This window comes from Macaca thibetana, chromosome 3, assembly GCF_024542745.1.
Source record: "Macaca thibetana thibetana isolate TM-01 chromosome 3, ASM2454274v1, whole genome shotgun sequence".
Lineage (NCBI taxonomy): Eukaryota > Metazoa > Chordata > Mammalia > Primates > Cercopithecidae > Macaca > Macaca thibetana.
This window is the reverse complement of record NC_065580.1, coordinates 90,770,023-90,781,269: the sequence shown is the minus strand read 5'-3', so window position 1 is coordinate 90,781,269 and position 11,247 is coordinate 90,770,023. Positions and strand designations below refer to the sequence as shown.

Genomic DNA, 11,247 nt, shown 5'->3' with positions numbered 1-11,247 from the left:
AGAAGATAAAAAATACAAAGGTAAGCAACCAGAATGTGACATAGGAAATGAAAATTTTACTTCCTACAATAAGCATTAGCCCTAGCAGCTTCCTTAGGGTCTGTTAATGGGGAGGGAGAGCCCCGACTGCCAGACTTCTCCATTGAACATGTGTCCTCCCTCTACAGTTTGCAGGAAAATAAATGTACTCTATGAGGTTAAATTAAGGTAAAGAAGACTGCAAATCATTTTACCCAAAGCCTACTAAGACACAGTGGACAACTCTTTTATGCCTCACTGCTCTGTGTAATCTGGCCTTCAGTGTGCTCAGAAAATAGAACTGTTTTCCCTTTATTTCTCCAAGAAGTTTTCTGGATAACTTTGTATGAAGATGAAAGAAAATGGCTATCCTTTTTCATAAAATGATTTAATTAATACTGTATCCTTAATGTTATTATGGTTCAGATATCACCAAACAATTGTGGATGAAGATGGAAACTAAATCATTTATTCGACAAATATTTATCTCTAGTAAAGTGTGACATTTGAGAATTGACTCTGGAACCAGACAGGGTGCAAATCTTGCCTCTGCCTTTTATTGCCCGTGAGATTGGTCCACGTCACCGTTTTCTTACCTGTAAATAGGGGCTAATAATAAATAGTACCTAGATCACAGGGTTGTTATGAAAATGAGATGCCTGACACATAGATTCTACATCAGTATTAGGCTATTATCAAGGGCTGACTGTGTGTCAGGCACTGTTTTAGGGACTGGGAATAAAATAATTATCAAGATAGACAAAGCTCCTAATTTTACATAGCCTGTATTTAGTCATTCTAGTCAGAAAGATAGATAATCAGCAAGCATCAAGTTCAGTATACCCTATGGTTTCAAGTTGTGATCTAAATTGCATAATGGTTGCACATATTCTTTTTTTTTTTTTTCAGTGGAAAATAACTTTTATTGAGACCCCACCAGCTGCTAAATCTGCTCCTGGCATTAAGCTCCTTCTTCCTTTGCAATTCGGTCTTTCTTGAGTGGTCCCATGAATGCTTTCTTCTCTTCCATGGTCTGGAAGCGGCCATGGCCAAACTTGGAGGTGCTGTCAATGAACTTAAGGTCAATCTTCTCCAGAGCCCGCCGCTTCGTCTACACCAGCAAGGACTTGCGGAGGGTGAGCACCCGCTTCTTGGTTCCCACCACACAGCCTTTCAGCATGACAAAGTCATTGGTCACTTCACCATAGTGGACAAAGCCACCCAGAGGGTTGATGCTCTTGTCAGACAGGTCATAGTCAGCGGAAGCATTGTTCTTGATCAGCTTGCCGTCCTTGATAAGGTAGCCCTGGCCAATCTTATAGATATTCTTATTGATCTCAGTGCAGTGATGGTAGCCTTTCTGCCCAGCACGTGCCACAGAGAAGGCCACACGAGCAGGATGCCACGCCCCAATACAGGCCACCTTGTGCAGGCCTCGGTGGGTCTTGCGGGGCAGCTTCTTGGTATGCCAACGACTGGTGACCCCTTTGTAGCCTTTGCCCTTGGTCACCCCGATGACGTCGATCATCTCATCCTGCCCAAACACTTGGTTCACAGGTACCTGCTGCCTGAGCCTCTCGCGGGCCCAGTCCAGCTTCTCGGCCACGGTGCCTCCATTCACCTGGATCTCCATCAGGTGGGCCTTCTTCTGGCGCAGAGGAAGCAGGCGCGTCTGGGTGTGGGCAATGACACGGATGACTTGGCAGTACTTCTTCATGCTGCTGAAGTCCTTCTCCAGCTGCTTCTTGCCATCCTCATCCTGCCATTTCTTGCAGTACTTGGTAAAGGCCTTCTTCTTAGATTTATGCCAGTTCTTATAGAAACGCCTCTTGCATTCATCACTGATGTGCTCCACGAAGACAGTCTTGAAGGTCCGGAGGCCTCGAGGGGTTTCCACGTAGCCCACAATGCCCACAACCACCATGGGTGGCGTCTCCACAATAGTCACAGCCTCCACCACCTCCTTCTTGTTCACCTTAGATCCTGGCCTGTCGACTTCCCGCACGATGTGGGTCATGCCAGCCTTGTATCCCAGGAAGGCTGTGAGGTGGACCGGCTTAGACGGGTCATCCTTAGGGAAGCTCTTAACCTTCCCGCGATGCCTGCTGCTATGCTTCCGAGGCAGGAAGCTGAGGGACCCATGTCTGGGAGCGGAGAACTTTCTGTGAGACATCACGCCATCAAATCCCGCCGGTAGAGCTGCACATATTCTTATATTCAACAGTATGTTTCTTAGACGGATATGTTAGCAAGCATCAAGTTCAGTATACACTATGGTTTCAAGTTGTGATCTAAATTGCATAATGGTTGCACATATTCTTATATTCAACAGTATGTTACTTAGACGGTTATATTAGCTAACTAACACCAGTTTTCAAGCAACATCCACATCTCTTATAATCATTGCAAGTATTTATTAGCTCAGCAGTAACTAGGCACATATTATTTGGAATCCTCCTCCAAATTCAGAAGGATAAGAAACTGAGATTGAGATAAATTCAATAACTTGGTAAGTGGTGGAGGTAAAATCTAAATCCATGTTTGTCTCATTTTGAAGTCCATGCTCTTTAATTGCTCTGTACTGCCTTACAACCATGAGATGTGATGGAACACAAATTATACCCTTTTCCAGCTGAGGAAAGTGACTCAGATTATCCTGGGGCAAGGTCACATAGTGTAGGAAGTGAAAGAGTATGAATCCATTTCTGTTTTTGTTTTTTATCTATAGTAACATAGAAAAAGTTCACAAACACTTGAACTGGAATACTGCCTAGATGTTCAAAGCACTCAAACTTTACTGTTACTGTTCACATTATTTTATGACTTAAATCATATATGCTTTTAAAAATTCTTATCAACTCTGTGTGTGAATCATTTTGTGGGGGGAGAAGAAGAAGGAAATTTCCCAGAGAGACAATTTTTAAAATAGTAGTTAGGTTCTTAGACTAGCCTATGAATGCCTCCTTAACATTTAGGGGCACGGAAATACAATGTTAATGAAAGTCACCAGTTTCTAATGATTGGTTAGTTCTGTTTACTTACATAAGAGGAGTTTTCTTTCTAGGACAATCTGAGTCAAAGTCATGGGACCACTGCTCAGTTGGGAGAAGAAGGATGGATGTCAACACAGAGAGGAACCACCCTGTTACTCAGTGGGTCATTCATTATTCTGAGAAGGCTCTCACTGTCCTTCTCCTGCAGCAATTCCATGACAGCATTAGTGTAGATGTTTCTGACTTTTATTTGAGCAATAGTCATATACTCTACAGTTTTTAATTGTTTAAAAATGGCACAACTCTTCTTATGTTAATGCAGTGATCTGTCAATTCCCCATCCCCAATCCCTCCAAAAGGGATTGTGTGTAGAAAGATTATTTGGAAATCACTTTTCAAATTAGTATTTCTCTGATACTTCTACAGCCTCAGTGATATTGGGAAAATCTTCCAGGAGAGAGATGAACAGACAAATCAGTATCAGCAGCATTAATACAAAAAGAAATTGTGTGGTAATGCCACAAACTATCCTTGTAAGGCTCTTAAATTGGCCAGAAATCTTCTTCTGCATTATGTGGTTTACCTTTTGGCAATACAAACAAGTATGTCCAAATGAGTCCCAGAGCTCTTTTATGTTTCAAAACTTTTACTTTCATCTACCCACCAGTGAAAATAAAAGGGACTTTTCTCAGTTTAATTTCTTCTTTGGAATCCTAAAGCATTCCCCTAAAGTATTTTTGATCCATACAAACTTTATGAAATCACTTTTTTTCCCCTTTTACTAAATGGTTTCTTTTAACCACTTATACAAAACATTTATTTAAAAATATGCAGTATCATGGTTTCTAGTGTATTGGCACATTGATGATTCCAGAAGGAAGCCTGATATTAAATATTATCATGCTATGGTAGAAAGAACACTAGATCAAGAGCCCAGTTCATCCACTAAGAAGATTAATCTAACTCCTTTGAGTGCCATTTTGTCATACTGCTTCATACATTGTTGTATGTTGCATGTGTCAGGGCTTAGAACAAGATACTCTGGAGTATGGTGCCTTGGCCTGCTGAGTAATTCAAACTGAAGGACAATGGGAGAGCCTCTGAAGCAATGCCTCCCTGACCTTCCTTGTCCTTTTACCCTCTTTCCATTCTCCCCAAAGTAGGTCATAGAAGCTTGAATTCCTCTCCCTAAAGCAAACCATAAAGGCTAGAAAGGTCACTTTCTTTCTCACCTTCCCCTGCTTTTCTGTGTGAACATAGTCATGAACGAATTCTTGGACCTACCTGGCCTGAAAGTAGTTCTTAAGACCTTCATTCCAGAGGGGTTCTTTCCCAGACTTAGGAGGAAGGAGATGCTATACAGAGAGGTCAAGAAGAATCTGAACAAACAGGCCTTTTTGTTCAACCATATTTGTACACCACTGTATGTTCTTCATCAAACCCTAGCACAAAAAAATACCTGTTTTTCTCTGGGTCTTTAGGTCTTCATTTCTGAAGGCTCCTGCTAATTCGTCTTTTATTATAGGAGTGTCAGCCGTAATCCTTGTGATGGGCAAGTGGAAGGTATTCTTTTTTTCTCCTCCACGTATGAATAAATATGTATTACATGAAATTACAAAATAAAGGTACTCTTAAGAAATTCTAAGTAACCTTTCAAAGATAAGAATCTCTCTTCACATTGTATCCTAGTGTCTCCTTAATCTCCTTCATGTGTATCTATAAATGGCTCTGGCATCATTACAAATTGACCAGCAGGCCACTGTCTAGATAATTAGTATATTATTAATCTCCTGCAAAATTGAGTGGAATAGGAGAAAATCTCTTTTATAGATTTAGATAATACCTGTTTTGTAGGTATAAAATAGGTATTTGCCCCTACATAAAATAACTTTCTTATAATAAGAACAAAATTCACTAATTAGGTATCTTCAAGAAGTTAGTGCTTTAAAATGATACGAAAAGTTTAAAATAATTTAGTTGCATAGAATAATTAATATGAATAGTATCTTTGGTTTTAGTCTTAAACATATTTGATATTTTGTCTTTTCTTACATATACTGAAAGTACTTTCGTCATGTTTATTATAAAAAGCTTGATTTGTTACATCTGGTCTTTAAACGTAGATTTTGATCTTAACAATGTAAAATTGCCAGTGCCCATTCCTTTAAAGGGAAATTGATTACTCAATTCTAGGATGCCTGAAAGTAAGAATAACATATATTTGTTGGGCAGCATTTAAAACTCCTCTAGAGAAACCTTAGTAACTTTAAAAAGCTAATATATGTAATTAAGATAAACTATGTCCTTCTTACTGGCAACATCAGTCCTTAGGATGACCTCTTAAGAACACGAACTTAGAATTTAGGGTGACACATTACCTCAATCTCTTTTGCCTGGGGCTAGTTAATTTCATTTCCCGGAAAGCTAGTGAAATCTGCAGGCGTGTATTTATGTAATATGGACTCTATGACTTTAAGCCCTGACTTTAGTAATTCATACTTTTTTCTGAAATGGAAAGTGGGAAATCACTGTCACAGTTTTCCAGTTAATTGCTCTCTTTCAGCAATGGCCACACACATCTGGATGTGTGTCATTACCCTAGGTATTGTGTAAGAAGAAAATCTGTAAAATATAATTGGAAAAAGATGAGAAACTGTGCTTCTTTGATTAGTGAGGTTATCACTTAAAACACCACTAACAAGTACATTTTAGCAAAACTCTCATATATTTCTAAAAAAAATTCTTTATCAATTTCTTTGATAGGACCATATTATCTTTTTTCTGGAGAAATTTTAAACAATGATATAAATTTTGTTTCCACTAAAATCTGATATACAGAAGGAATCTAGTATTTGCCATTCAGTCATGCATGCAGGCTATGTTCAGCAAACATTTACTGTATCCCAGACACCATGCTTGCAGCTAGGAAAACAATGGTGAAGAAACACAAACACAGGCCCTGGCCTCCTAGAACTTAACTGAAAAGCAAACATGATTTCTTCGCTTTTTTTTTTTTTTTTTTTTTGAGATGGAGCTTCACTCTTGTTGCCCAGGATGGAGTGCAATGGCGTGATCTCAGCTCACTGCAACCTCCGCCTCCTGGGTTCAAGTTATTCTCCTGCCTCAGCCTCCCCAGTAGCTGGGATGACAAGTGCCTGCCACCATGCCCAGCTAATTTTTGTATTTTTAGTAGAGACGGGGTTTCACCATGTAGGCCAGGCTGCTCTCGAACTCCTGACTTCAAGTGATCTGCCCGCTTTGGCCTCCCAAAGTGCTGGGATTATAGGTGTGAGCCACTGTGCCCAGCCAATAATTGTTGTGGAATTAAACTCTTTTTATAGACACTCTAAAGAAAGCTTTTCTGTGGAAGGGCAAAATCCAGAGGTAAAGAGGGAGGAAAGCATTTGAGGTACAACATTTCATTTCTTCAGTGGAAGAAAGCTGAGAAAATTCCAAGAACTAAAATAGGTCCTCTGGAGCAGAGCAAATTATTACAAAGACGCTTGATGAGAATGGAGAGATAGGAAGAAACTCAAGAGACCACGGAAGGGCTTATTGGCCAAATATGGATTTCAGCTTTACCCTGAGAACAAAGGAAAGTTATTTAAGAATTTTAAAGCAGAAGCATTACATTTACTTTTTTTGGGGGGGTGGAAACTATTTTCAATGTAAGAAATGATTTATTGAACACCAATATGGATACGGAGAGGACAGCTGGGTTACTGTAGTATTCCAGGTAAGGAATGTGGGTAGTTTGGAGTAGGGCAGCATCAGTGCACGTGGAAAGAGGAATACAGGTGAGATCTACTTAGGAGGTAAACCTGACAGCAGGGGGTGACAGATTAGATATGAGGGGAGAGAGGAGCAGAAAGAAGGATGGGTACTGGGATTTTCGCTTTCAAAATTGAGTGGCTCATGGTACCACACTCCCTGAAGTAGCAAACATTTGGGGGCTAATTTACAAGTCCAGTTTAAAACTGAGATGCATAGGTAGAAAGAAACAGAGCTGAATATTTGCCTCTGGGGCTCAGAGAGAGACTGGGACATGGATTTAAAATTGTTAATGAATGGAGGGTAATAGAAGCAGTGACAAGGAGGAGATTGCTCAGGGAAAGATGTGAGGTGCTAGGGCAAGCTGAGCAGAGGAAGGAGAGTGAGGCTGCAAGGACAGAAAAAGATCAGCCACAGGGAGAGGGGAGGCACTGAGAGAGTGTGGTTTCTTAGATGCCAAGGGAGAGTAAGTTCCAAGGCATGATCAGTGAACTTCACTGTCGAAATTGCATCCAGCTCATCGCCTTTTTCCAGCTCTCTGCCTACGGGAACATGGGAACATCTACTTACTGGCCCACTGTGGGTAGGTGTGACCACGTGTTTAGTTTTGGCAAAAGACTTGTGAGCAGAAATGATGTGGGTTGATTCTGGGAAGAATTTATAATTGCCTATGTAGAGTTTACCAGAGTTGTCCCTCTATGAAGACACCAGTGTTCAAAATGAAGGCTGCTGAGACGGTCTAAGTCTTTGAGTGATTAAGAGAAAGTTCTCCCACTACTTCTCAATAGACAGGCAAATTGAGCAAGAGAGAAATATCTTATGTCCTGAGCCTGACATTTTGTAAGTTTTTTGCTTGTTGCTTTTTTTTTTAATCTGTAGCACAATTTAGACCATTCTGACAAGTTTGAACATCTGCTGAGAAATTAAGAAAGATAAAGATTTGAAAAAAAAAATCACTGAATTTAGAAAAATGGCCATAAGGAGAACTTGATGAAGGGAGAAGTCCGATTAGAAAGGGTTGAGGACTGAGAAGATAAGGAAATGAACAGCAATTGTATATGGAGAGATTCTGTCGAAACATTTATCAGTGATAGGAAGCAAAGATGATCATAGTTGCTTGAGAGAGATGTAAATGTTTGTTATTTTTGTAAAATGGGGGACACTGGAGAGATGTATGGATAGGAAGGATTCAAAGGAGAGAAAGAGGTAAAATATACTAAAAACACAAGAGATACTTGATGTTAAATATTTCTTAAAAAGACGGAAGGGATATGCCTCGAGAATTGCTTAAAGTGTTAGGCAAATGTTGATGAATAAGTAATTCTTGGCTCCTTATAAAGAATCAATTATTGGAACATTAATGAATAAATTAATTAATTCTGCAATGATTACAGAAGAAACAATGATGACACTTTTACTATATTTAATTTAATTTTTTCTTCTTTTCTGGCCCTAGCATTATCCACAAGAAGAGATAAGCTCTGGCTTTACATTCACTAAAATAAGACTTTTCTACATTGAGAACTCACCCTAGGCAAACCTCTCAGCTATTAACTTTTATTTGGGCCACATTGTTTAGCTTATTTCATGTTGCAAGAAATAAAAATAACGAAGATGTGTTGAAAGGATGGGGAACACATTTAGGAAGCACCATAACTCACTAACACATGTGCACAATCAGGAAGAACTTAAGTATAGGTTAGAATATAACTCTTAGTACAATCCTCTATAATGCAGACTTCATGAAACCATAGATTTGTGTTTATTTTCTTCAGTGCAATATAGCCAGCTCTTAGAAAGGTCCCTGGCACACAGTAAGCAGTGGATAAGTATTTGTTGAATGTAAGCATAACAGCTCACCTTGCCTTGCCTTTATAAATGGGTGTCTAATATTGCCTCATTCTGGGATCCTACCATTTCTGTGACTAGCTTTTCTCTTATTCTGTTTCCATCTCTGTCTATTTCTACTGCCACTGCCCATCACCAGCCCTCCACCCTGCTGCTCTCTGCTCCTACAGCAAACTTTTGACTAGTTTGTAGTTTCTGCTTTCTGTCTTGTCATGGTGCTTATCCTGGTTTTGCAATACTCCAGAGTTTGTACCTCTACTTTAAGTTTTCTGCTTGTGTGTTTGATTGGTTAGTTAGTTGGTTACTATCCCATACAAAAATATTCTAATAAGACATGGCTTTCATGCTATATTATTTTATAAGCCCACTATCTAACTGTATAGTTTTCAAATTTGCCTACAGAAAGGAAACCACTTTATATTGAACTCATCACTCAAAGACACACACACACCACACATAGACACACACACATACTCACACATATACTCACACATTAGAATGAACAGTTCCTGAAACAATACTTACCCTTTTTAGATCAATGTATTCTGATTTATTCTATTGTACTCTATTCATTTCATCTGTTCAGTTCCATTCTATTTCAATTTATTCTATTTCACTTAAAAATGTTGTTAAATTGACTAATGATCCACAAACTAGCCAAATATATTAGGCTGGTGCAAAAGCGATTGCGGTTTTTGCCATTACTTTCAATGCAGTTTAAAAAATCCTGATCTAGTTGCAGATGGCCAGTTTTGGTTTGAACATCAATTTTCCACCCAGTGATCTGTGGCCAATCATCTGTGGTGAGTTAGGGCAATGGAGTCACATAGTACCGGGCAAGGAAAATTGTATCCATGGCTCGGTTCTTTCAGGAGAAAGGAACCACGTGTGTGAGAGGCAATTCTTTCTGATGCAAGCAGATTCCTGCATTTATTTCTGCGAATAAATACTCCTCCATTTAGTTCTCCCCTTATCCTTCCCCACTTAGCCCTGTTCATAAACTTACACTTGCCAACATGTCAATTGATGAATCCTTGCCATGGCAGTCCCTTTAAGTTGTATTTCCATTTTAATATCATCTTGTTTAACTAATCTAATTTAATTGTTTTTGAGAGCAAATCATGTTTGAAACTGAATCATGTGTCTATCATAATAAAATAATAAGTGGCAGCCCACAGGCAGGTGATGTTTTGGGGACACCATGCCTTTCTTTATGCTTCTTCAATCATACATCTTCTTCTAACACAGGTCCGGTAGCAAATTAAGAGACGGTCTCTTTTCCCCAATGGGTAGCCTATACAGGACTCAACTCCAACCTAGAATGTTACATGGAGAATTTCCTGAGGAAGTAACCCTGTGTGGTAGGTGAACAATGGCCCCTCCAAAATGTCCTCGCCCCAATCCCTGGTATGTGTAAATATGTTACACGGCAAAAGGAACTTTGCTGTTGTGATGAAGGGTCTGTACCTTGAGATGGTGAGTGGGAAGGGGCTGATCCAGATTATCCAGGTGGCCTCAATGTGATAATGAGTCCTTCAAAGCAGAGAAGCTTTTCTGGCTATAGTCAGTGAGAGAGATGTAACGACGGAAGGATCAGAGAAGCGACAAGAGAGCACTCAGCCTGAAGCTGCTGGCTTTGAAGAGGGAAAAAGAAATCTGCCCCCAGAAATGTGGGTGGCCTCTAGAAGCTGGAAAAGGCAAGGGGACGGATTTTCCCCTAGAGCCTCCAGAAAGAAAGAAATATGATCCTGTTGACACCTAGAATTTAGCCCAGTGAGACTTGTAGCAGCCTCCTGACTGCCAAAAGTGTAAGACATTAAATTTGTGTGGTTTAAACTACCAAATGTGTGGTAACTTGTTGCAGCAGCAATTGAAAGCTAATACAGTTAGAATGAACATGTTAGCACCAAAAGAATGTGTAAAAATACAAGAAGCCAGCCTCATATAGACTCCAACATTCGAGGTGGAAATTCTTACGGGGTATTGAATGAGTAACTTAAAGGATTCCTCTTCTATGTCAGAGAACACTGGGATTTGGCCCCTTGTCAGTGAACCTCTCTGTGTCTCTGTGATCAACCTTTTAATCTCAAGTTAGATAAGAAACTTCACTGTGGCATAACACTTATTAGGTACCTGAAAAATAAGAGACAATATTACCAGGATGTAAATTGTACTGCTTCTTTCTTACAGAGTTTCCAGTTGTCAGAAAAATTTACTTACTCGTAAAATCCCACTGATGGTGTCCACAGACATAAAAGTATGTGAATAGATGTTAATATTTTTAAAAAGTTTTGCATTTTCTTGTGCAAAATTTAAAAATGTGCAAGATATTTACATAGATAGATAGATAGATAGATAGATAGATAGATAGATAGAGAGATAGATAATGAAGCCTATTACCTAAACATATTAGAAAATGAATTAGGAATATCCACCACCCCCTTGTCTTGGGTTTCTAGATTATGAGCTTTATAGAATATGATTAAACATTGATATTCCATTAAAGAACTTACTCACTATCTGGTATTCCAGAAACTCAGAGAAAATTATTTTTCCCACTAAAGTGGATGAAGTAATTGATATGTTTGTCCACACACAGACACATACACATATATTG

The 11,247-nt window shown here is 39.3% G+C and overlaps 1 pseudogene across 1 annotated transcript; it reads right to left on the bottom strand.

The window, feature by feature from the left end:
• Positions 1-907: 907 nt before the first annotated feature.
• Positions 908-2,234, bottom strand: LOC126951343 (60S ribosomal protein L3-like; annotated as a pseudogene). Its single transcript, XR_007724437.1, has one exon. The product of XR_007724437.1 is annotated as a 60S ribosomal protein L3-like (transcript).
• Positions 2,235-11,247: the final 9,013 nt, after the last annotated feature.